The following is a 25,626-nucleotide window of genomic DNA, read 5'->3' as shown; positions in this document are numbered from 1 at the left end:
ATATATATATATATATATATATATATATATATATATATATATATATACAGGTGCTGGTCATATAATTAGAATATCATCAAAAAGTTGATTTATTTCACTAATTCCATTCAAAAAGTGAAACTTGTATATTATATTCATTCATTACACACAGACTGATATATTTCAAATGTTTATTTCTTTTAATTTTGATGATTATAACTGACAACTAAGGAAAATCCCAAATTCAGTATCTCAGAAAATTAGAATATTGTGAAAAGGTTCAATATTGAAGACACCTGGTGTCACACTCTAATCAGCTAATTAACTCAAAACACCTGCAAAGGCCTTTAAATGGTCTCTCAGTCTAGTTCTGTAGGCTACACAATCATGGGGAAGACTGTTGACTTGACAGTTGTCCAAAAGACGACCATTGACACCTTGCACAAGGAGGGCAAGACACAAAAGGTCATTGCAAAAGAGGCTGGCTGTTCACAGAGCTCTGTGTCCAAGCACATTAATAGAGAGGCGAAGGGAGGGAAAAGATGTGGTAGAAAAAAGTGTACAAGCAATAGGGATAACTGCACCCTGGAGAGGATTGTGAAACAAAACCCATTCAAAAATGTGGGGGAGATTCACAAAGAGTGGACTGCAGCTGGAGTCAGTGCTTCAAGAACCACTACGCACAAACGTATGCAAGACATGGGTTTCAGCTGTCGCATTCCTTGTGTCAAGCCACTCTTGAACAATAGACAGCGTCAGAAGCGTCTCGCCTGGGCTAAAGACAAAAAGGACTGGACTGCTGAAAGTAAATTTTGCATTTCCTTTGGAAATCAGGGTCCCAGAGTCTGGAGGAAGAGAGGAGAGGCACACAATCCACGTTGCTTGAGGTCCAGTGTAAAGTTTCCACAGTCAGTGATGGTTTGGGGTGCCATGTCATCTGCTGGTGTTGGTCCACTATGTTTTCTGAGGTCCAAGGTCAACGCAGCCGTATACCAGGAAGTTTTAGAGCACTTCATGCTTCCTGCTGCTGACCAACTTTATGGAGATGCAGATTTCATTTTCCAACAGGACTTGGCACCTGCACACAGTGCCAAAGCTACCAGTACCTGGTTTAAGGACCATGGTATCCCTGTTCTTAATTGGCCAGCAAACTCGCCTGACCTTAACCCCATAGAAAATCTATGGGGTATTGTGAAGAGGAAGATGCGATATGCCAGACCCAACAATGCAGAAGAGCTGAAGGCCACTATCAGAGCAACCTGGGCTCTTATAACACTTGAGCAGTGCCACAGACTGATCGACTCCATGCCACGCCGCATTGCTGAAGTAATTCAGGCAAAAGGAGCCCCAACTAAGTATTGAGTGCTGTACATGCTCATACTTTTCATGTTCATACTTTTCAGTTGGCCAAGATTTCTAAAAATCCTTTCTTTGTATTGGTCTTAAGTAATATTCTAATTTTCTGAGATACTGAATTTGGGATTTTCCTTAGTTGTCAGTTATAATCATCAAAATTAAAAGAAATAAACATTTGAAATATATCAGTCTGTGTGTAATGAATGAATATAATACACAAGTTTCACTTTTTGAATGGAATTAGTGAAATAAATCAACTTTTTGATGATATTCTAATTATATGACCAGCACCTGTATATAGACTTCAGATGCAAAAGCCTCTAAGTCCATCTGATGTTTCACTTTAAAATTAGCATTTTTATCAGGCTCCTATGTATTTTTTTTCTACCTAAGTACTGGTACTTCTGATTGGGCTGACGGTGGGATTTAGCGGGTTTGAAGTGAAAGAATTTGATGAACCTATGCTATGAGCATTTACTCAGTATTGTTCTCATTTTTCACCAAGGTGGCTTTTAGAGGCTTTTGCAATGGAAGTCTTTATATATGTATTTTTAGCTTTCATGCTAAAACCTCTAAAACATTGGCCCTATTTACTTTTAAGTTCATTATTGTAACCACAGTTTAGCTTTTTTAATAAATAAATAAAATACAGAGGGACCAATCAAAATTACTTTCTTTGGTAATCGACGATATGCCACAAATGCTGATAAAGCTTAACCCTACTGAGCATGGAATATTTCTTAAACCCATATCCATTAGTCATGTAAATGTGGTTTAAAACATCCTTAGACAAAACATGAACACATTTTTCTTTCCTTCTACATTCAGAAACTTCTAAGATACATTTGGCTTAAATTTCTGTGTCTTTGCCGTAGCTTATTTGAATATATCCACTGATCTAAATGGCTCAGAGGCTTGGATCAGAATGTTTTCAATACATACCTGTCTGGAGTAATTAATTATGTTTGTTAAAGCCTTCAGCCAAAAGTGTTTCTTTTTTTTTTCTTCGTTCAGACGTTTGCTTGTCTTAGCACCTCCCGCCACCCAGTGTTAGGAGACAGATTTAATTGCCACATGAAAGCCACAAAAAAGAGAGCTCAGTCTCCTCATAAACAGAAGCCACACCTAGCAGGGGAATAGTTTCACCTTTGAAAAAAAGCTGTCCACACTGTAATTAAAGAGAAAGGGTTCCACAGAGTAATCTGACTTTATACTACTGACTGTTGATGGAATGAATGATGCTAATAAGTCATTCTTGGCCAAAATAATGAGGACATGGTTATTTTCTAGATCCCCCATAATTAAATATGAAAACCCTTTCCCATTTCCCTTCATAAACCAAAACATTGGGTCATTGGAGAGCCATTGATGTGGACAATCATAAAGCCGCTCATTTATTATTATTCATATAGTTTCGGTAGTTCAAATGGTAGAGCATGTTTCTACACTGAACAAATAGGTTTTGTTTTACAGTTAATATCTAAAGAGATCATTAAAACACTTCATTTATTTGAGAATCAACACTATGACTAGTTTTCAGGGAATGCATCATTATTAAAAGTATATTTTGTTTTATTGTACTGGCTTGTTTTTAACTCGATTATAACAAAAAATCTGCCAATGCAATCAGACAAAATGCACTTGTATTAAAGTTTCATTATTTGGAAGAAGTCTTAATATCAAATGCAGTCTTGAGTAAATTTATCTTGTATTTTTTAGATATTTTGGAAAACAAATTAAAAAAAGACAAAAAAAAAAATCATTTTTATGCAGTGTAACAACACCAAGGTCATGGGTGCGATTCCTGCAAAATGATTTATACATTGAATGCACATTAAGTTGCTTTGGATAAAACAGTCAACCAAATGCGTAAGTGTAATTGTCATGTCTGATCAAACGTTTCATAGTTAAATGTTTCACAATGGGTAGGACAGATGTTAAGAATGTTAAAACCCACCAAAGTGCTGTGATAAAGGGTAAATATTGCCGGATTTAGTGCTAAAGTTCTGATAACCCTGCTTTATCACCTTTTTGTGCAGGACTCTTCATAAGACTGATTGAGGATGACTACCTTGCTCTTATCAAACCATTTCTTTTCCTTAAGTCTTCTCTTAGGAAGTAACCCTGGATGCTCTGTAATACAATAGAGCTTTCCTGCTCTCTTTGTCCAGGGGATTGTGGTATGCCAGCGGAGGGCACGGCATGAACAGAGAGGGCAAGGGAACATGAAAAGGTCTGCTCTGCTGGGACTGGCACTCTCTGGCTCTGCGGCGGAATAAAAGCGACAGTAAGGATTAGAAGAGCGTTCCTCAGCTTGCAGGATAAGCTGATCTTCCATACTCCAGGTAATACTTTTTTTAAATAGAGGGGGCTTTGGAAAAATAACGTGAGACATAGCTAAAGAGACAATCTGGTCTTCCAAAAAAGAGGACATTTAAGTTTAGGGTTATAACCGCTGAACTTGGTCAGCAGCTGCAGAAATGAAATCTAAATTCGGGGCCTTGAAACGTCAAGAAGCACCTAAGGATGACAGGTGGAATTTAATGCAAATGTCTCTATGAGACTTTATTCAACAGATTATAGGTGACACGGGGTCACCTAATCTCTAAGAGGATGAATCCATTCAAATGAAGGAGACAAGCTAGTAGAATGTTCCCCAATGAAAGGCTTCCAGAGCCAATACTGTTTCAAAAGGGCATAGTAGTCGCATCCAGTCCCAGCCTTGGGGTTCAGTTTGCTATCCGATCGAGTATGCACACTCCATTTACATTTGCCCACATACATATGTTTATGCAAGATGGATATGAATCTGTCTACTACCTCCTATGAGTTAAATTTTCTGTTGACACTCTGTAAGCCCCATATGGCAGGTTTATGCAGTTGCCGATCACTCAATGTCCACGTACCTTATTCGTGATTTGCACACTCACGTTTGAATTGTGGGGCTCCAAAATGTCCATGAGCTGACGTAGTTGCTTTTTGAAAGGCTAAAGTTTGCATATGTGGCTTCACTAACTAGATGCATTTAAATGTAGTGATTTAGTGATTTAAAATTAGCGTTCTTGTATGCATTTCAAACCATCTCCTGAAGTTTCAGACCATATCAGGAGGTGAGATATGAGTGACTGGATTGTGAACCATCTCAAATGCATCTTAGAAGGCATTTACATTTGTTTTTTCATGGTTGGATTACTAAAAAGGCATGAAGTGTCCAAGTATAAATACCTCCTCACAACATTTGTGAACTTTTTTTTTTTTTTAATGCACATTGCACAAAAAGTTCCAATCTGATTGGCTGGATTTTAACCAGTTAAGGAGTCAAGTTTTTATCAGTCAGCTGGGTAACAAAGTCAAGATATTTTTTATGGTCTTGGTCCTCATGTTGGAGTCCAAGAATATATATTTTTGTGGTCTTGGTCTTGTCATTAATTCGTTCTTGACTCTGACTCGATTCTCTTCTGGTCACTGTCTTGATGAGATTTGACCCTCTTCTGGTCTCTGTCTTGAGTAGAACTCGACCCTCTTCTGGTATCAATCTTGAGTAAAACTCAACTTTCTTCTGGTCTCGTCTTGAGTAGAACTCAACCTTCTTCTAGTCCCAGTCTTGACTCAGACTTGAATGAACTGGTCTCGACTACAACACTGTATCCTTGTATTATCCACTTCATCCAACTTTATCTTTAACTTTATTTGCCCATAAATTATTATTTTAAATATCAGACTGCCCTTTCTTGTCTAAGTGTCTAGTTCTTAACCAAAATAATCCCAGAATATGGAGGAAGCTGTAGGAAGCAATGTTTGGTACTGTGAATCGTAGTGCAGTCTGCGACTGTGTTAGTATGCAAACAACGTGCGTGTGTTTGACTAGGTATAAATCAACGCATCTACAGCAGAAGTTAGTGTCTGAGTGTGTGTGCGCGCATGTGTGTGGAAATCTGGTGGGCTGAGGTAGTCTTGGCTCATCTGCATGGTGAGACAAGTTATCAGAGGGAGCCATGAGTGTCCTGTTCACTCCAGGGACTAAGCAGAACAACAGCCTCAGTGTGACGCATGACTACACTCTGGCACAGCGCAACCACACTGGGCCTAATCTCTCTGTACCTCCTGATCCACCTCTTCACCCTCTCTCTGGTCATTATCACTCAACAGTTTAGTATGTATCGCAGTGGGGACGGCAGTGTGCAGGTCTCCGCGATTTACTCTGCCCTCGGCTGCCCTACGCAGTTTAGTGAGGATATGAATCCTGTTGGTTCGATGAGATTTGCCAATTTGTTAGTGCAACATGCAGAGCCGTAACAGGATATTTCCTGTTACTATTGCTGAACCGCCAAATTAGGTTTTTTGACTTGGTTTCTTTTGATCTAGGTACATTTATCTGTCCTTAAGTTGGAAAAGACTTTCAAAGAAAATTCCCTTACATATTGGTGCCATAGCCCATCCCATGAATTAATATGTGACAGCTGCATAGGGCTGATTTTGAGATTTTCTTAAGTTCCTCAGGATGTTTTGAGGATTTTAAGTACGTGTAAGTGCAAGAAGCCATCGTATGTAACACATTCAATTGAATAGCAGGTGTTCTGTTGGGATGAGACAATTTAACAAAGTTTTACTGAATATACAACCACTACACTTGAATCTTTGAGTGTTTTTATGAGCAGCAGGAAACTCTCACTCAGAATTTCTGTAAAATGTAGGTGAGCAAATAAGCATTGTCTCTGAAAATATTATAGCAGGGAACACAGGGGCTAGGGGTCTGAAATTTTAATCAGTGGTGAACATATTCAAATTAACTCTGTATTGTTATAGAGGCAAAGGTTGCCTTAAACTAACCCTACATTAAGCCAGCCTAACTCACGCTGACAATCAAAGATATTTGTTGTTGTTTTTTTTGTTGGGTTTTTTTTTCAGTTTTTCTTTTTATATACCGGTATATTTATTTATCTTTCCTTCATACTTGATTAAAGGGATAGTTTTTCTATATTCATCCTGATCCCAATGTTGTTTCAGACTTGTGTGACATTCTTTCTTCTGTGAAACAAAAAGGAGTTTTGAAGGAAAAACAAGTGTATTTATCAAATTGAACAAGATTATTTGTTTTTTTGTTTTAAGCAGAAACCTCTCTAAATTTGGTTGTATTTCTTAACATCTTTGTAAAAATATTTTTAAGTAACTGTTTGTATAATTATATTAGAAAACAAGACTGGGGAAATTTTTTTTTTTTTTTTTTGCAGTGCAAAAGTTAAATCATTATTCACTGAAGATCTTTCCCATTTGCTTTAACTCACAAATATGACAACATTGATGTCAGTGACACATAGTAACATTTGCTTTTAAAGGGTTAGTTCACCAAAAATGAAAATTATGTCATTAATTACTCACCCTCATGTTGTTCCACACCGTAAGTCCTTCGTTCATGTTCAGAACACAAATTAAGATATTTTTGATAAAGTCCGATGGCTCAGTAAGGCCTGCATTGCCAGCAATAACACTCCCTTTTTCAATGCCCAGAAAGCTACTAATAAAATATTTAAAAAGGTTCATGTGACTACAGTGGCTCAACCTTAATATTATAAAGTGACGAGAATACTTTTTGTGCACCAAAAATAACAAAATAGCGACTTTATTCAACAATATCTAGTGATTGGCGATTTCAAAACACTGCTTCATGCAGCTTCGAAGCTTTACAAATCTTTTGTTTCGATTCAGTGGTTCAGAGCGTGTATCAAACGGATATCAAACTGCCAAAGTCACGTGAACTATTGAAGTTTCAAAACACTTATGACGTAACGAAGCCTCGTTTACTGAAATCATGTGATTTTGGCGCTCTGAACCACTGATTCAAAACAAATGATTCATAAAGCTTCGAAGCTTCATGAAGCAGTGTTTTGAAATCACCCATCACTAGATATTGTTGAATAAAGTCGCTATTTTGTTATTTTTGGCACACAAAAAAGTATTCTTGTCGCTTTATAATATTAAGGTTAAATCAATGTAGTCACATGAACTGTTTTAAATATGTTTTTAGTAGCTTTCTGTGCATTGAAAAAAGGAGTGTTATTGCTGGCGATACAGGCCTCACTGAGCCATCTGATTTTATCAAAAATATCTTAAATTGTGTTCCGAAGATGAACGAAGGTCTTACGGGTGTGGAACGACATGAGGGTGAGTAATTAATGATAGAATTTTCATTTTTGGGTTAACTAACCCTTTAAAGGTGTCAAATTGCCTCAAAATGTCATAAGTCTATTTGACTTATAGTTCTTTTCAGATTTTCAGCAAAAATAATCATTGAAATTTATTCTGTTCCTCACATGAAGCTATTGTACATATGAACCACTTTAATGATTATTTCATAGTGCTTTTTAATAAATTCTTCAAAAATCTGTCTCCAAATGAAAAAAGAAAAAAAAAAACATACAGGTTTGGAACAACATGAGGGTGAGTAAATGATGACAGAATTTTTGTGAACTATTGCTTTAAAACCTGTTTAGGAATAAATATACTCCCTGATGAGAGACACATGCTGTTTAGTTCGACCTGGTTGTTAAATTACAGAAATGAGTCAGCAAATGTTCATTGCTCAGTATACTCTCCCTGCCTTTAACAGCATGGTTCTGTTTTGACTGCTGTTCGTATTTGGAAGGTCTGTGTTCACGACAGGAACCTGTTCCAGGTATTTACACACCACCATGCTGGAATAAATCCAGTGTGATAGTTCGCTCCTCAGGGATGGATTTAATCTCAGACCTGTCATTTCTGGACAGCCCCTGTTTCCATGATCTCTCTATAGCTCCAGGAAGGTTTTAGCTGTATGTTATATGAGCAGTGTCTTGCGATGTGCTCTGTAAAGTAGTAATCTCCATGTGATATGTTTCTTTTGCAAGACACTTAGCGGGTTTTTGAGGTTACACAGTGTAATGTGATTTTCTTCACAATATCAGATGTATAAATATGCAAGGATATATTAATCTTGTACAGGAATGGGGCATTTTACATAACTTAATTTCCATCGGCATAATCTTCCGTATTGATTAATGTTATTCCAAGCAGAGGGACATGGCCATTTTAACATTAACCGGATTTATTTTGGATTAGGGCTTAGCTGTCTCTCTGAGAATGTACTAAATAAAAATAAAATATTCAAATAAAGCAAGTGTCCCTGAGAATATTAATACCATAAACATGTATGTAGTGTTACATTAATTCCCTTAAACGGCAAACAGGCTGAAATGTCATATTTCTATGAAAGAAAATCTTTTAAGCGTAAATGGAATAAAGATTTTCATTAATTTCAATTTAAAATAAGAGCTAACAGTTGTTACTTTGCAAGTGATGGAAAAGAGTATTGTTGAGATATAAATTAGTCTACACAGGAAACCCACAGGGAAAAGACATGTTCCTAAAAGGAACAATTCACTCAAATTATTTATCTACTTTCGTCATTCTGAATGTGTATGATTTTCTTTATTTATACAATTTTTGCACCATATTCCAAGTCTTCTGATGTCTTCTGTAAGGAACAAACCAAAGTTTAAATTGTTCACTGATATTCTTCCCTTCCAGAGAGCTGTTAACTTTAAAACTGTGACCGACCAGATCATTGAGTCAGTGGGTTGAACCGGAATGAATGAATCAGTCTGATACATGAATGAATCATTCAGTCCTACTTGTGAGCTGAATCAACTGATTCATTGGAAACTTAATTTGTTCACTTTTGAAAAAATTGAATTCGTTGTTGCTTTGGAAGACTTGGACTCAATTTGTGCGCAATTTGTGTGGACTTTTAAATAATGATGTATTATTAATATATATTAAGTCCATACAAATTGCATTTATATTAATAATATTAATAATATTATATTAAATATTAATTAACTATTTCTTTAAACTGTGGACATACACATCCTGTCAAATCCTCAGATCTGACTGACTGACCCTGTGTGGTGAGTCTTTAAATTAAGTAAACAGTATCCTGGGTTCATAAATTTGGCGGTGGAATTCCCAACCTCCCCCCTCTCTGCCTTTCTCTCTCTGTCTCCTTCTCTTTTTCTTCTCTACTGGCCACAGATTTACTGCAGCAGTAATAACTGTCATGGCAAATGCCTGGTAAAGTGCTGGACAAGGGACCAACAGAAGGAGAGTATTTATCACGGTATTGACTTTCTGACTGTGGTGTCGTGAACTCTTTTGTCATAAACTGGAGCACTCAGAGCGAGCGTGGCGATCGATAAGGGGGAAAACTGCTGTCAGGTTCTCTCCCAGGGAGCATTGCTTTTGTTACAGCCACTTAGGGGGCTGATAAATGCTCTGCTGTGGATAGGTCTCAGCTTCCGTCCACTTGCAGAAGGGACTTCTCATACTAGTTTTTATATCTTGTAAAAAAAAAAATCCATCTTCTACAGGAATATTCTGTGTTATGAATGGTTTAGCGAACTAGAATAACAATCATAGAATAGGATTGTGTGCTTTTAATAGCCTTAGATATGAATAGCTGTACCGTTATTTCTAGCGCTTTTCATTTAATAGAGGATTAACTAATCTCTTAGTCTAAAGCTGCTTTTTAAAACCGAATGTACGGTTTTGGATAAAATTACCCACTAAATAATATGAGCTTTATTTTTACAGCTTTATCAAATAATTTAAGACGTCGCTGACAGTCCAAATACTTTGCCATAATGTCTATGATTAATGTGAGGTGTGCGGTGGACGTGGCGCTCGCTGAATGGTAAATCAGTGGTGTGGTTATTGATGGCAGCGCTGATTAGGGGGCTGGGAAAAATGGCTGTGTCTGATTGATGATGACGGAGGGGGTGTTAAACCACTGACGATAAGCAGACAGACTGCTCGGCCGTGATCTCCAGAGCAGACTTGTATTGTGGGGGTCAGAGGTGGGTCAAGTTTACTTCCCCGAGGGGGACGGCAGCCCTGATGATATTCCCAAAGTTAACATAACCTTTGACCTCTTCAGACAAGAGAGACTCCATACCATCCCTGAGTTTGTAGATAAGCCTCTGCTTGCACACAAGTAAGGCTTGTGTTTGTTTGTTTCTCTGACAGGTTTTTGTGATGTTTGTGAACGCCTTGTGGGTTTATCTGGTCCGCAAAATAATTTGAAAAGTATTATTTCTTATTAGGTAAAAGAAGCTGTTTTCTCATAAAGATGCCCCCTCTTAGAAAAATGTATACGGCAGTCTGGACAGCTGGTTGGATGTCAAGAAAATGACATGAAACTCTGACATATCTGTGATGACCTCTGACCTTAGAAGTATAGAGATGAGCTGGGTATCAAGTTGACAAATTGATGAACGTTAGACAGCAAGTCCAAAGCAAGCACAGCTGTGTGTCACTTCAGAAACGTAAAACGCTAATGATACAGTGGCTGTCTGAAGCAACAGTTTCCGTGTCAATATCTGAGGAAGATACACTTTGTTTGGAAATATATATATATATATAAAACGGTACACGTATTCATACCGAAACGTTTTGGTACAAGACTTCTGGTACGGTGCACATGTGTACCTAATGCATTATATTTCAACATTAAGGTCTCCTGTTTGGGAACACTTCAATTTAAAATAAGCTCTGCATTTTGTTACTTTCGATAAGAAACAAAGTGTCAGCTTTCAAATTCGATCCATTTTATCATGAAATTCAAACAGGAAATGGTGTTTTGACGCTTTTTGATGTGGCGTGACAGATTTTTGTATAGGCGCTAGTGATGCGCGGGTCGTCTCATAACCCGCGGACCCCGTGGGTAACCCGCGGGTCAGGTTGGGGCGGGAGAAAGAAATTGTCACTTTATTTGCGGGGCGGGTTGGGGCGGGTCATTAAAAACAAAATTAAAAAAAAATCCATGTATGTTGCGTGCAATTACCTATAGCCTATATTAAATATTTGGGAATATCTGTTTTCTTATTTTATTAGGTTCTTTGATAAGGTTACAATACGAAAGTCATAGCAACGTAACTGGCGTGCTGTCCCCAAACCTTTGGCGCCATGTGACACGTCACGAAAGCAGCGCGCCAAGCAGCTCCAGCCATGACAACAAAAACAGAGAAATAAAAGTGAAGATGGAAGACGAGGTGCGGGAGAAATTGAGGTCGGGAATTTACATAATTAAAAGAAAAAAAGGTCAGGCTGCTAAATCTAATGTTTGGGGCCGGTTCTCAGAAATGAACATTTTCGTGTGTTAAATAAAACAAAAGTTCAGTGGTTATTAAGCGTAGGCTGTAAACTGTTGGCCTATACAAATCTGAAATAAAAATTTGTTTAGCCTATTAGATGAATACAAACGCTGCTTTGTAAATGTTGAAAATGTTTATCATTATTTTATTAATATGACCTGATTTATGGTTCATATTCATAATCGTATGTTCTTGCCAGTTTACAGGGCGATGTTTCCAAGCACTTTCAGGCTGAAATAAAGGCTGTTTTCATTTACATTACAATGCCTAGTATGTCTATTTAATGGTCGCGGGTGCGGGGCAGGTTGTAAAAATAGATACAGTGGTGCGGGTGGGCTGGGGCGGTCCAAATAATTTCATAAAAGCGGGACCCGCGGGTTGGAAAAAAAGCTGACCCGCGCATCACTAATAGGCGCCACAAGCAGCATTCAAGCGACAGCGCGGAGCGCGAGTGAATGCAGTCATCTCTTCCTCTTTAATACTAGTTACAGAATAAACATGAAATGAACATCTGAAGGTATGTGATACAGTACAACTTACTGAAATGTATAATATCTCGTGTAATCGCTCAATCATTGTTTCAATGGCGGAAAGACATCAGTAAAACAGCTTGTAAACAATGTTACGTAGCATTTACCTCAGAAAAGCCATTTGGTGTCCACAGCTAGTTAGTTACCAAGAGAGATTAACTCTTTCACTAAATATATGCACTATATTAGCCTATATATTCATTATATTTTACTTAACCTGTTAGTGAAATATTGATTATTTAATGTATGTTTAAATAAATCTGTCATGAAAATGACAGCCACTGTGTATAATGATTATATTTCAACAATGAATTGGAGTAAAAACATAACTTTATAATTGGATTTAGAAGTTAATGCAGACACTGTCTTATGTGCAGCTTACATGTTTACATGCAATTTTTTATTTGAGTGTTGATTATTATATCTAAAAATAAATAGCAATTGAATTTAGGCTAATAGTTTGGGCTCTGTTGTTAACCTTTAATATAGTAATGTTTAAGTAAGAGCTCCCCATATAGGCAGCATTAGCAGACATAATTGTTCTTATCCTTAAGAAACTTTGTTATAATTTTAATTTATTTAAAGACAGAAAATTTGTTCAGTAAACCACTGTTTAATTATTAAAAAAAAAAAAAAAAAAAAATTATGTTTAGTTTTCTTCCCCCTGCTGTACTGAACCCGTACCAAACCATGACTTCAAAACTGAGGTACGTACCGAACTGTCAGTTTTATGTACCGTTACACCCCTAATATACAAACACGGTCATGCGAAAAAGAAAGGACACCATATTGAATTCTATGGTTTTATGTATCAGGACATAATAAAAAATCAGTCTTAAAATTAGATAAATACAACCTCAGAACAACAGCATATGACACATTACACCGTTTCATTATTTATTTAACAAAAACTAGGTCAAAATTGAAAAGCCATGGGTGACAAACTAAGAGCACCCTTATAGCTTCCTTAGGCGTTAAGAGGGTAAGTAGCAATCAGGTGCTATTAATCAAATGCCTTTGATTAATTGATCATCAGCAAGAGTGATCACCTCTATAAAACCAGAAGTTTTGGCAGTTTGCTGGTCTGGAGCATTCAGGTGTGTATTAACACAATGCCAAGGAGGAAAAACATCAGCAGTGATCTTAGAGAAGCAATTATTGCTGCCATCAATCTGGGAAGGGTTATACGGCCATTTCCAAACAATTTGAAGTCCATCATTCTACAGTGAGGAAGATTATTCACAAGTGGAAAACATTCAAGACAGTTGCCAATCTTCCCAGGAGTGGACGTCCCAGCAAATTCACCCCAAGGTCAGACCGTGCAATGCTCAGAGAAATCACAAAACAACCAAGAATTACACCTCAGACTCTACAGGCCTCAGTTAACATGTTAAATGATAAAGTTCATGGCAGTACAATTAGAAAAAGACAGGACAAGTATGGTATGTTTGGAAGGGTTGCCAGGAGAAAGTCTCTTCTCTCTAAAAAGAACATGGCTTAGGTTTCCAAAGTTGCATTTGAACATATCACAAGACTTCTGGAACAATGTCCTTTGGACAGACGAGACCAAAGTGGAGATGTTTGGTGATAATGCACAGCTCTAAGTTAGCCAAAAACTAAACACAGCATATTAGCACAAACACCTCATACCAAAAGTCAATCATGCTGGTGGAGGGTTGATGATTTTTGGCTTGTTTTGCAGCCACTTGGGCACCTTACAGTTGACCATGAACTCCTCTGTATACCAAAGTATTCTTGTCAAATGTGAAGCCATCTGTCTAACAGCTAAAGCTTGGCTAATATTGGGTCATGCAACAGGACAATGATCACAAGAACACCAGCAAATCTACATCAGAATGGCTGAAAAACAAAAGAATCAAGGTGTTTCAATGGCCCAGTCAGAAGTCCAGACCTCAACCCGACTGAAATGTTGCCGTGGGACCTTTAGAGTGCAGTTACAGATGCCCACAAACCTCAATGAACTGAAGCAACATGGTAAAGAAGAATGGGCCAAGATTCCTCCAGAATGATGCGAAAGACTGATACTGTCATACAGAAAATGACTCCTTCAACTTATTGCTGCTAAAAGTGGCTCTACAAGCAATTGAATCAAAGGGTGTACTTAGTTGGTCACACATGGCTTTTCCATTTTGACTATTTTTGTTAAATAAATAACGACATGTAATATACCATTTGCTGTTGTTCATCTGAGGTTGTATTTACTTCATTTTAAGACCTGCTAACTACCAGATGATTTTTAGTATGTTCTGATATGTAAATCTATCCATCTATCACACTTTGTATTATCAGCATGACAATTTGAGTAAAAATGTAAAATTAACATGAATGTGAAAATGTCTTGGTATGTCCCCTTTAGGGGCTTTTCTCAGCAAATACTGATATGTGATTTAATTCTGATTGATTTGTTTATTTATGTAGCACTAAATAAATAAAAACATTTATATTTAATCGATTGATAACCTTAAATGCAATACATTACACATCTGATTATCGATTAATTGGCTGTTTGAATAGCCTTTTGTTTTTTGCAAGACTTTTTGTACAGGTAAAAAAATAAATAAAAATCAAATAAAGCTATAGGGAAAAAATTCCAGTGTTGTTACCGCTGGAGGTAAGTGTTAGCAGTTTGGAGGCTAATATCTATGCAAGGTGTTTTCTGCAGCTGTGCTGATTTGCAATGCATTTCAATGCCAGAATCTAGGAGGAGTTTACTTTTAATTAGGAGTTAGAGAGGATGTGGAAGTCACATTCTGGGTGAAATGTTATCTAGTTACATTGGTGGCAGAGGTTTCATTTTAAGGTTTAAAGAGAAAATTAACCTCTCCCCAATTAAAGCCCCAATTGTTGAAGAGTGTCATGCCATTTATTCAAGCAGACTGAGCATATTGACAGTTTTGGATGTGTAAATGTCAGGATTAATATGAGGAATACAGGAATAATTAATTTCAGACGAAAACTCAGAACTGAGACCATTAAAGTACATTCAAATTCTGAGCTCTCTGTTATAGTCAAGACTCTTTATATGAAGATCCTTTTATATTGTTTTTCTCAGTTGACTTTTAGAGGGAAAATCATCATTCACAAGTTTTTAAAATATATATATATATATATATATATATATATAAAATATGTTTTAATATTATATTAATAAATTATATTTGACAAGATGATGTTATCCTACAAATTGAATAATCTTGTCCTTTCATAGTCTCAGAAAAGCCTCAAGTGGTGTTTGTGTGGAAAAAGTACAGCGAGACGTCCTAGTGTAAATGCGTCTGCTCGCTACACACTACTCCAGCCCTTAAGCTGTGGAAGAATGTTAGAAGTTCCTTCAAAAGCCAGTTCCTGGTGCTTGAGTGGGCCCAGCCTGTGACCTGGGATTATTGTTCAAGTTCATCTGTGTCCAGACAGGTGTGTAATGGCTTGTAATTCTGTCTGAGGGAGGAATGGGGGAAGGGTCGAGACAGACAGAGTCTTGAGCTGTTGAACAGGGGCTGAAAATGTGGTGCGGTTCAGTCTGGGCACGCTTCACACATGTGGACTGATTCCACGCTGGGCTAGACTCCTGTGAACTGATCTCTGAAGCTCGTAAGGTGTTTTTAAACTAATCTACATTGTACTTTAACTATCCCAAACGTCAAACGCTGCTTTGCGAAACAAAATAAAGGGACATATTTATAAGATAAACAGAATATTCATTGAGAAAAAGTGCAGTGTGAAATGACTAGACTGTAAAAAGTACTAAAATATTTAGTAAAATTGACAGTACTTTTACAGCATTAATAAATCTTCGTAAATGTAAATTTCTACATAAACTCATTTTTAACATTCCAAGTTGTATAAATTAACATTAGTTGTTTTATTTATGTACATATACTGTACTACCATTTAAAAATCTGAGATTTGTTAGATTTTTTTCGTAATCAGGAAGGATGCATTAAATTGAGCATGACGGTAAATACATTTATAATGTATTTATAATTATAACTCCCAGGTGATTTTGAAAGGCACATTGTGGTGGTAAGTCTTTCAGTCATTGTTTGATAATGCACAGTCTTGCCTTTATCTGGGGGTCAAGATGCTAGGAATTCTGGGAAGGATGCTGTATACCGTCTGCCCATTGTTCTTGAACTACAAGTAGAATGATAAATCATTGATGAATAGTTGACAGCTACATTCAAAACTTGTTTGTGCATAAGAGAGAGAGAGAGAGAGAGAGAGAGAGAGAGAGAGAGAGAGAGAGAGAGTGTGAGTGTGTGTGTGTGTGTATAGGAGGGTTAAGCATATACTGATATACAGGCAGTTTTTGTTTTGTGTACACTTGAAAGAGTGTAATCGTGGTAACACAAACATGTACACATTTATCCTTGGAAAAACAAAGCATACTCCTTCTGGTGAGTTTTGACATTCCTCTTCAAGGTAATGGCCCTTATGAATATGCATAAGGGGCTCACCTTGAATTATAGGAATGTCTTTTAGCTTTAGTGAACATGTCAGAAGAGAGAATGAAATGACTGTTGATGTTGATTTTTGTTTTTCTGGCACCGTCTGATTGAAGGGCAAACATACTCTTACCTCAATGATAGCAGCATTAAAAATGTCCCCGTCTGTTGCCCGATTTTTACACTTCTCCATCCTTTAAAAAGGGCAGAAAATGGAGGGAAAAAATTCAAGATTTTGCAGATGTTGGAAGACACGATTGCATTTGCATGTCCACACACGTTATAAATGTTTTTACAATAATAATGCTAATAAAACAGGCATGGAATGTTCTGTGTCTGCTCTCATTGTACTCGTAAATGACTCAACTAGGTGCGTTTTCTTTCTTTTTCTTTTTCACAGGAATTAGTCCATGCCGTGTGCAAGTCTTTTTAAACCAATTGGGCAGCAAATGAGGTAGCTGGGGTTAATAGCCATCATTTTGTCACTGTTTATTTAGAAGCACAGCAAGCCCTTGATCAGAGCTCCTTGACAATGTTTGGGAACTGAAGTGTTCTCACAACTGACTACGCCTGCAGTTACTGGCTGCAATCTTGTATGCTACAAAAAAAAAAAAACGTTTCCCTCCTATTGTTTTGGATGTGATTACATCTGGTAACTGTTTTTTAATGTTTTTGAAAGAAGTCTCTTATGTTCACCAAGGTCAAAAATACAGCAAAATGAAAAATACAGTAAAAGCTGTATTTATTTCTGTGATGCAAAGCTAAATTTTCATCATCATTACTCCAGTCTTCAGTGTCACATGATCCTTCAGAAATTATTCTAATATTCTGATTTCATGTTCAATAAATGTTTACTACACTTATCAATGCTGAAAACAGTTATATTTTTGTGAAAAACTTAATTATTATGATTATTTTTTGATGGATAGAAAGAACAGCATTCATTTGTAACATTATAAAATACTCCTTTAAATCAATTTAATTTGACCTTGCTGAATAAAACCAAACTTTTGAATTGTATAGTACAATCCATACAATGTTTAATATGTTCCATACAAAATATTTGTCAGTATATTCAAATATTTAATTGATTACTCATGGTTTTTGTCTTGCCTTAACATTGCCTTAACATTGCATTAACATTGCATTAATATTTTTATATATAAAAGTATTGTAATAATAAAATAAGTAATTATTAGAAGTAAATCAAACAGTTCAGTCCTAAGAAATGCATGCGACTTGATAAAATGCATAGATAAATGCATCTTCAAATGCATAAATGCATAGGCGTAATTTTTCATGTCCCCACCACTTTTTGCCAGGGTCGATATTGTCCCCATCACTTTTTTGAAACATCTCGTGGCACGGATGTATCTAATACAAAAGAAACATCTCTAGTTGTTTAGCAACTTGTACGTTTCTGTTAAATAAGAGATGATCTGGCACAGGGATGTATTGTTTTTGAAATCATGCTAAGTGCCCGTTGCCACTGTCATCAGTGGCGCAACAGTTCTTTTGACTGCACAGTGCGCAGTCTTCACATAAACGAGTGCTTCAATCTATGCTATCGCTTAATGCTGTTGCGGAGACTCTATCCGTTCCGGTGAAATCACAAAACAAAATGCAGGCAAACATGTCTCTGCTCTTTATATACAATCACTGATGAACATCTTTAGTTTTAATGTGGAATAAAATAAACTATACAGGGGGTATAGTTCCTACCCCAGAACCTCTGGCACGCTTGACACAAATTCTACCACCAGACCATTAGGCTATATGCATTTTTAAAGCGGATCTACACTTTTATTCACTAATGTTAATACTCTCGAGACTAACAATATATTGTATTATAGTAGATGTAAGGATGAAACTATCACATTAAACACAAGTTCTGTGTCAAATTTTGTGCATTTTTTATCAGTGTTGGGGAAAGTTACTTTGAAAAGTAATGCATTAGAATATTGCGTTACTCCCTATTTTCGGGCAAATGTAAAGGCCCTTTCACATCAAAATTTAAATAATAAGCCCTCAGGCTGCAGAAATGATATTTTGTTTTAAATTTTAAAAGTAATGCGTTAGTAGTTACTTGAAAAAGTAATCTGATTACGTAACTCAAGTTACTTGTAATGCGTTAACCCCAACACTGTTTATTATTGTACATTTCTGATCTGCAACCCCCCCCCCCCCACACACACTTTAAAACAAAATTACGCCACTGCGTAAATGTAATGTAAAATAATGTCACAGAGATTTATATGCACCACTAGTGGCACCAACCGGTATTGCAATCTGTTAGTTTGATGTACCTGACTGAGAATGACATAACATTGACATTTATGCATTTGACAGACTTTTATCCAAAGCAACTTAGTGCATTCATTTTTATCAGGGTAATCAAACCACATCCTTGGCATGCTCTACCAATTCAGCTACAGGAAAAATAGCAACTGCTGTGAGTTTGGGATAGACTTATGTTTGTTTAAACAGTGGCAGACGGGAGAGAGTTCGAAACTTATTTGAGATCAGACGTTATTTTTGTAATTCTGTTTGGTGCTGCTAGTGGTGCAGAAATAACACGCTTTGTCTTTAACGGCATTAAACACATTTAATTAATCTCCAAAGTTAAGCAACTGGTACTTGTAAAGTATTCTCTGTTTGTCAAGAATCCGGTGATGAGGATGAAAGGAAAAAGTGAACAGAAGAGGTTTCCAGAAGAAGTGGCAGCATATGTGAGAGGATGTCTGAAGACAGATAATGAATGAGAGTGGAGATTCTTCCTGTCCTCTCGTTTGGGTTTAGGCGGTGTGGAAATTCATTAGGAATGCAGTCACACTCTCAAGTGAATGACCATATCAGCTTACCAAATGCAAATACCACAAAATCTGCAGAGAAGGGAAAGGATTATGTGGTTGGTCTATTAACCTCCCAAAGAGATAACTGACATCTTATCTCCCCAAAATGGCAGGAAGAGCTTGACTACCATCAACCTGAGTTTGACACACACTTTTCACAATAATTAATAGGATCAGATGAAATTTTAAATAGGCCTCTGGGTTTTTATTATGGGTCCCCAGGGCTGAGAGAAACGCATGAAGTGTTTGCTGTTGTAGAGGGATGGAGAGCTCTTTCTCTCTCCTCATTGAGGAATATCTGTCAGTACCACCAATCATGCAAAAAAAAAAAAAAAAAAAAAGTTGAATGCCTTTTCACACACTCTATTGTACGGACTTACGTGAGGCCAAGGTCAAAGGGGGTATGATGTCATAGTAACCCAGAGGGCATTTCAGTTGTCATAGCAATGGCCAACTGACACCAATCGATGAGAACAAGGGCTGAGTAGCTTGGGCCTCAGGGTCAGAAATAGAGATGGACAATGCTGAAACACTATCTTGGAATTGTCTTCATGCAATTGCATGTGGACATTTGAACAGTTTCCATTCTGTAATCAGACTTTGGCCATTGTCTGCAATATTGTGATTTAATAAGCAAAGGAAATTAAAGTTCTGTGGATAAAAGCATGAACTAGATAAAAGGGTGACGTTTTGCTTGATTTGCAAGAAGCAAACTTTTTCATTAAAATTTTGTCAAATTTTATTGCCAGAATATTTTAATTTGTGTTGATGTGTATTCCTAACTTAAATTATTTTTTTTTATTTTGCTATAACATTTCTGTCAAAAATAGTCTCAAATATCAAAGCTTGAGTCTATAAATCTGATATATGGTTTGTCAAGATTACTTATAAGTATTATTAATTATTACTATTATATATTAATAATAAATACCATAACATAATACTTTATAATTATTATTTTCTATATATAATTATTAGGTATTTTAATATGTTAATTATTACCTACTACTATGATTATGATTTATCATTTTTATTAATAATAAATAATAGGGATTAATGATTAATTATATAAATACATATTATTTACTATTATTAATAGGAATTACAGTTTATTGATATGACACATGTAAACTGTAAGTTAGCGGCTTTGCTGCGAAAAAAAAAATAATTCTTGTCGCTTCAAAAAATTAAGGTTGAACCACTGTAGTTGCATGAACTATTTTAATGATGTCTTTACTACCTTTCTGGGTCTTGAAAGTGGTAGTGGCTTTGCTGTCTATGGAGGGACAGAAAGCTCTTGGATTTCATAAAAAATATCTTAAAGGCACAATATGTAAGATTTTTGGATTCAAATATCCAAAAACCACTAGAACAATATATATATTATATATTTTGTTGACTTATGTGCTTACATTATCCAAAATGTTTCCAAGAATGTTTAAATCCAGAGAAATAAGCAATTTTAACCAGGACACGGACCGTGTCAATTCGTCGCCTGTCAATGACATCATACCTGTGTTACCCTCGGTTTCCAGTTTGATTTTGTAGAAACCATGGAAACACCAAAGACGCTTTAATATATTAAGTGCTTTATTAGACAGGTGAGCAACTGTTTGGATGCATTCATCACCAGAAAACTAATCATTGTTTTATAGTTCAACACAGTATATCTTATTATTTAAATATATTTTTCTTGATTTACCGCGAGTACTGTGTTTTACCATGACTAATATCGATCTAGCTTACTGCAGTGTGCAACAAGTGTCTCATAGTAGTCATCGAGCGAATGCACAGAGTAGCATTATAACAACTTTCAACGCACAAATGTGTCTAATATGATAAAACAGCACTGCGTTACCCCACATAAACATGACCAGAAGAAGTGGAAGCTGTTGTCTACGGCATAATAAAAGCTCCACTGCTCTCAAGCCGTGTCGTGTGTCACGCTTGTCTCTCATTATCCAGCAGCCTCGTTCCGCTCCAACGGCTTTCAGCCACACCCTGCTTCATACTACAGTAATGTTATTAAATCTTTAATACATTAGCTCATCCATTCATATGATTTCTTCCCGAGCCCCATCGGATTCTTTTCCGCTGGCTGTAGACGTGAAGACAACACCTCCCATGATTCCACGAAATCAAGGCGTCATCAAGCTACGCCTTTGTTTGTATAAGCGATCTCTATTGTCGAAAAATTACATTTTGTGCTTTTAATTTGTGTTCCAAAGATGAATAAAAGTCTCACAGGTTTGGAACAACAAGATGGTGAGTAATTAATGACAGAATTTTAATTTTTGGGTGAACTTTCCCTTTAAGGCTGGTTTGTTCCTGTGTAAAGACGCAATGCCGGATAAACGGCAGACCAAATTAAGCCTGCTTTGACCCACCTCAACCCCTAGTATCAAAGTATACAGTATAGAATTCAGACCCACCTCTGAGCAGCATTAAACAGTCTGTGGAAAGACACCTAAATGGCACTTCAGAAGCACTTCTGTGCCACTTTTTCATTGTAAATTTGCTATTACTTGGCTGGAGAATTGCTTACTCTATTTATTTATTTATTTATTTATTATTTATTTATTTTTTAATAACATCACATTTTATCATATTACTGGTGCCGTTGTTTTATAAAAGCAATGTCACAACAGGACGTGCATTACAGTGATTTTTCCACTGTAGTATTTTAAAGAGAAAATTGACTGGAAGACTTAAGCATACTTTGCCTAAAAAAAAGTGTTGTTGGAAATGTTCTTTTCATAGTTTAAAATAATAGCAAAGTAAACAAGGTCTGCGTGTATTCTAAACCATACGGGAATGGCAATGCAAATGACTGTCCCTTGCCGAAAAATATAGAGCATCTATGTGTCTTGTATGAGAGATGACAAGTCACCCTTTTATCCACTTAATCAATGAGCTTGACCTTTGTAGCTTGCACCATGCTGAGTGATTAAAACCGAGCCTCGATGTGAATGTGGCACAGGAGCAGAAACCCGCTGGACAAGATGGAGCGCCTTCTGTTGCAGTTAGTGACTATTGTCATTGAAAATGCATCATCAAGAGAAACTTTAGCCAACTCTGCTAACCGATTACCTTTGTTTAGAATTTTTAAAGAGATTGTAGCAAAAACATTCAGCTTATTGTTATTCTAAGGGCCAGAGAAAAAAGAGGCAGAAACTATAAAATATATAATGTGGAAATAAAAAAAGAAAGCAGAGAAGTGTGAGCAGGGAGATTAAAGCTGCAGTCTGCTATGTCTTCTCAAGCCGGAATTCACTCATCACTTTTGCTAAACCTTAAGATAATCCTGAAGTGGCTTTTCCTGGCCTACGTCCAAAATGCTCTTAACAAATATGTCATAGGTGGATGAGTGCTGGGGTAGGGGTGTCCTGAGGGTGACAGATTTATAATGGCCATGCTAAAAACCTCAATGTAAATCAATGCAAATGCTTTCAAGCAGCAAGTTTGACATTTATGCAAAACAAAACCAAGCGTGATATGAAGGAAAGGACAAGCTGGGAATGGCTGAAGTTTGTGGGAGGATTTTGTATAGGTGGGGAAAAAAGTAAAACACTGCTTGTATTGTTTTAACTATTAGAACGCTACAAAACATTTTATGCAGCTCATCTAATGCAACCCATATAGAGGAGTTTACAGGACACAAAAATACAGCCTTTTCAGATTTTAAGGGAAGGAACCTGAAAGGGAACTTTGAAAAGAGTGTTATCACAAACACAAAAGCACTGTCTGATAACACCCTCATAGGATGTTGGGTGTCACAGGGTCATTTTAAACTTGTCTGTTGCCAAATCTGGGTCAAACACTCAAGGTTCGGTTTCAGCACAAATTGCTCTTCCAGTGTACATTGTCGAGAATTTTACTTCATCCTGTGCCGTAAAATATCTAGTTTCTCATGTGAATGGGCGTGTAGGGCTAAACACCAGATTGTCTGTTCTTGCTGCGCTACCTTGAGGCCTGTATATATGTTTCACAGTGTAACATTCTGAACTGCTGTTTACAAAGAATGACGGTGGGTGAAGAACTACTACAGCTGAAATCATTCTTTTGGCTCAGGTGTTGTAGTTTTGGTCTTCGAATGAGGTGACAGGAACATTTAAAAGCTGCTGAATGGAAAAAAACATGTTGTTTTATGATGTCTTGGGTTTAGTTATGTCCAATTATTAGTGTATGATGAAGTACGACCCCTCATTATGTCCCTAAAATGTGATTATTTAAACTGACCCCACACTGAACGAGACAGAATAAAGCGTTCTTTTCTTTTACGCTTGCAGATATCGAACTACTCTAGAATTATGCAAATGTGTGAGAATGTCATGTGACTCAACCCACTCAGCACAAAGAGAGCCCCTAATTACATTAGTTTAAATGAAGGCTGCCGACCGCTTGAGGTGCGCAGCAGTGACAGAGAGCCACAGACAATGTGCGTTAATGTCGTGACACTGTGTCCCGACAGGTTAACGGCACCCATCTGTGGCCGGCGCAGACACATCTAATTTGTCGGCCGAGTCGAAATTTTTTTAGTCGCTTTACACCCATTTAGCGGCAGTTGCTGTCAGCCCTCTAGAGAGGAAATTCAGAACTTTTCACAGGCTTGTGGTCCTGAAGTGCAGCTTAAAAGCCTGTAATTAAGGACTGCTGTGTGCAAATGACAAACCCCAGTTATGACATGCAGGCAGAACAAGAAAGGGTCTTTATGACACTCGGGAGACAGGTACTGGTCGAGGTTTTGCAGGGTTGGCCTTAAATGAGTGGCGTTATTATCTCCGGTTATTCCCCCGGAAAGTACAAACACCATTTTCCAGGCCTGTATGGGTATAATTTGAAGATACGATGTCTTGTGTACCAGAAATCAGCTTTTCAGGATATGCTGATGATTGTCAGTTAAAGGCTAATATGAAGTTTAATGAACTCCGAAGAGAAATTTATATGAGGGAACTTCTGTTTTGGACCTTATTTGCATCGAATTATGCATAATGTTTGTAACTGTTCCTTGGAGTATGGTTTGTCAAGTCTGTCTTCGTTGAAATATATTGTGTTTTTTTTCATGATCCTTTTTATATCAACAGCCACAGCAGAACACTGAGGTTTGGTTACACCACCCAAGTTTTGGTGGGTAGCTAACTAAAAGTTGTGATGCTACCAACCTAATTAATTTTCTTCAGTGGCGTGACAGTAACTTTTTTCTAGAAACAAGCTAATTGTTCCTATATCATTGTTTTTTTATGTCAATTCGTCATAGACTTTCTCTAGTAGTAGTTTCTCTAAATCGATTTGTTTGCTTAAATTGCTTGATTTGGGAGGTTTGTTTTAGCAAAACAGTTTGTTCAGACTCATGAGGCATGTAACGCACTCAACTCCTACTAGCCACTTTTGCGGGTTGAATTTTATATATAATATATATACTTTTAAAAAGGCATCTGAAATAATAAACCTAGTGCAATGTAGTGATCAAAAATATAGATTTTTCAATACATATCGATAGTGAAATATCTGAAACGCTTTCAATACTCATTTTCTGCAGAATAGATACACAATACCAACTCGACAGCGAGTTGACACACAAACCCGCCTCCCCTCACTCACTTATTTCATTTGCTCCGAATGAATATTGTTGGTGTTACAGGGCTTGAATTTCTGCGCGTATTGCGCATAGTTTTACTCATTCCCGCAGATTTTGCAGATAAAGCTGCCTCTCAGAACTAAATTGAGTTCTTTTTTTGCTGTTTATTGTGCAATCAAATACACACAAAATAATGTCAAAATGCAAGTCTTGGTGAGTGTTCATGTAAACACAGTTTTAAGTCTACGTAAACGGTCGAGAAAGAAAACGCAAGTGTAACAGTATAATGGATCTGTGCGTCAGGTCTTAAATTGACGGTAGCCTAATATACCTGCTTCCAAGATAATATTAAAAATATCTATATGGCAGTTTTTTCCTATCAATGTCAAAATTGTGGTCAGTGAAAATGCTGAGTTGCTAGAAACTTTGGAAAACCACTAGCCTCAGTGGCTGGTGAGCCAAAAAGCTAATGTCAAGCCCTGGTAAGGTTTATTAATTTACTTTTTATTTTATTTTATTTTATTTTTAAAGAAATAAATACTTTTTAGCTTTAAATTGAATTTTAAATTATATTGAAAAAGAAAACAGTTATTTTAAATTGTAATGTCGATGAGCATAAGAGACATCTTTTAAAAAAAATTTTAATTCTTACCGACCCCAAACTTTAAAGTAGTATATATTCAC

At 36.8% G+C, this 25,626-nt stretch overlaps 1 long non-coding RNA gene across 1 annotated transcript in view; it reads left to right on the top strand.

The window, feature by feature from the left end:
• Nucleotides 1-25,626, top strand: part of LOC127498933 (uncharacterized) — a 121,839-nt gene that overhangs the window by 56,174 nt on the left and 40,039 nt on the right. The window contains exon 5 of the long non-coding RNA XR_007926002.1: nucleotides 3,507-3,680. This is a non-coding gene — a long non-coding RNA (uncharacterized LOC127498933). The remainder of the gene's footprint in view (nucleotides 1-3,506; nucleotides 3,681-25,626) is intronic.

This window comes from Ctenopharyngodon idella, chromosome 17, assembly GCF_019924925.1.
Source record: "Ctenopharyngodon idella isolate HZGC_01 chromosome 17, HZGC01, whole genome shotgun sequence".
NCBI lineage: Eukaryota > Metazoa > Chordata > Actinopteri > Cypriniformes > Xenocyprididae > Ctenopharyngodon > Ctenopharyngodon idella.
This window is presented reverse-complemented; position numbering and strand designations above follow the sequence as displayed.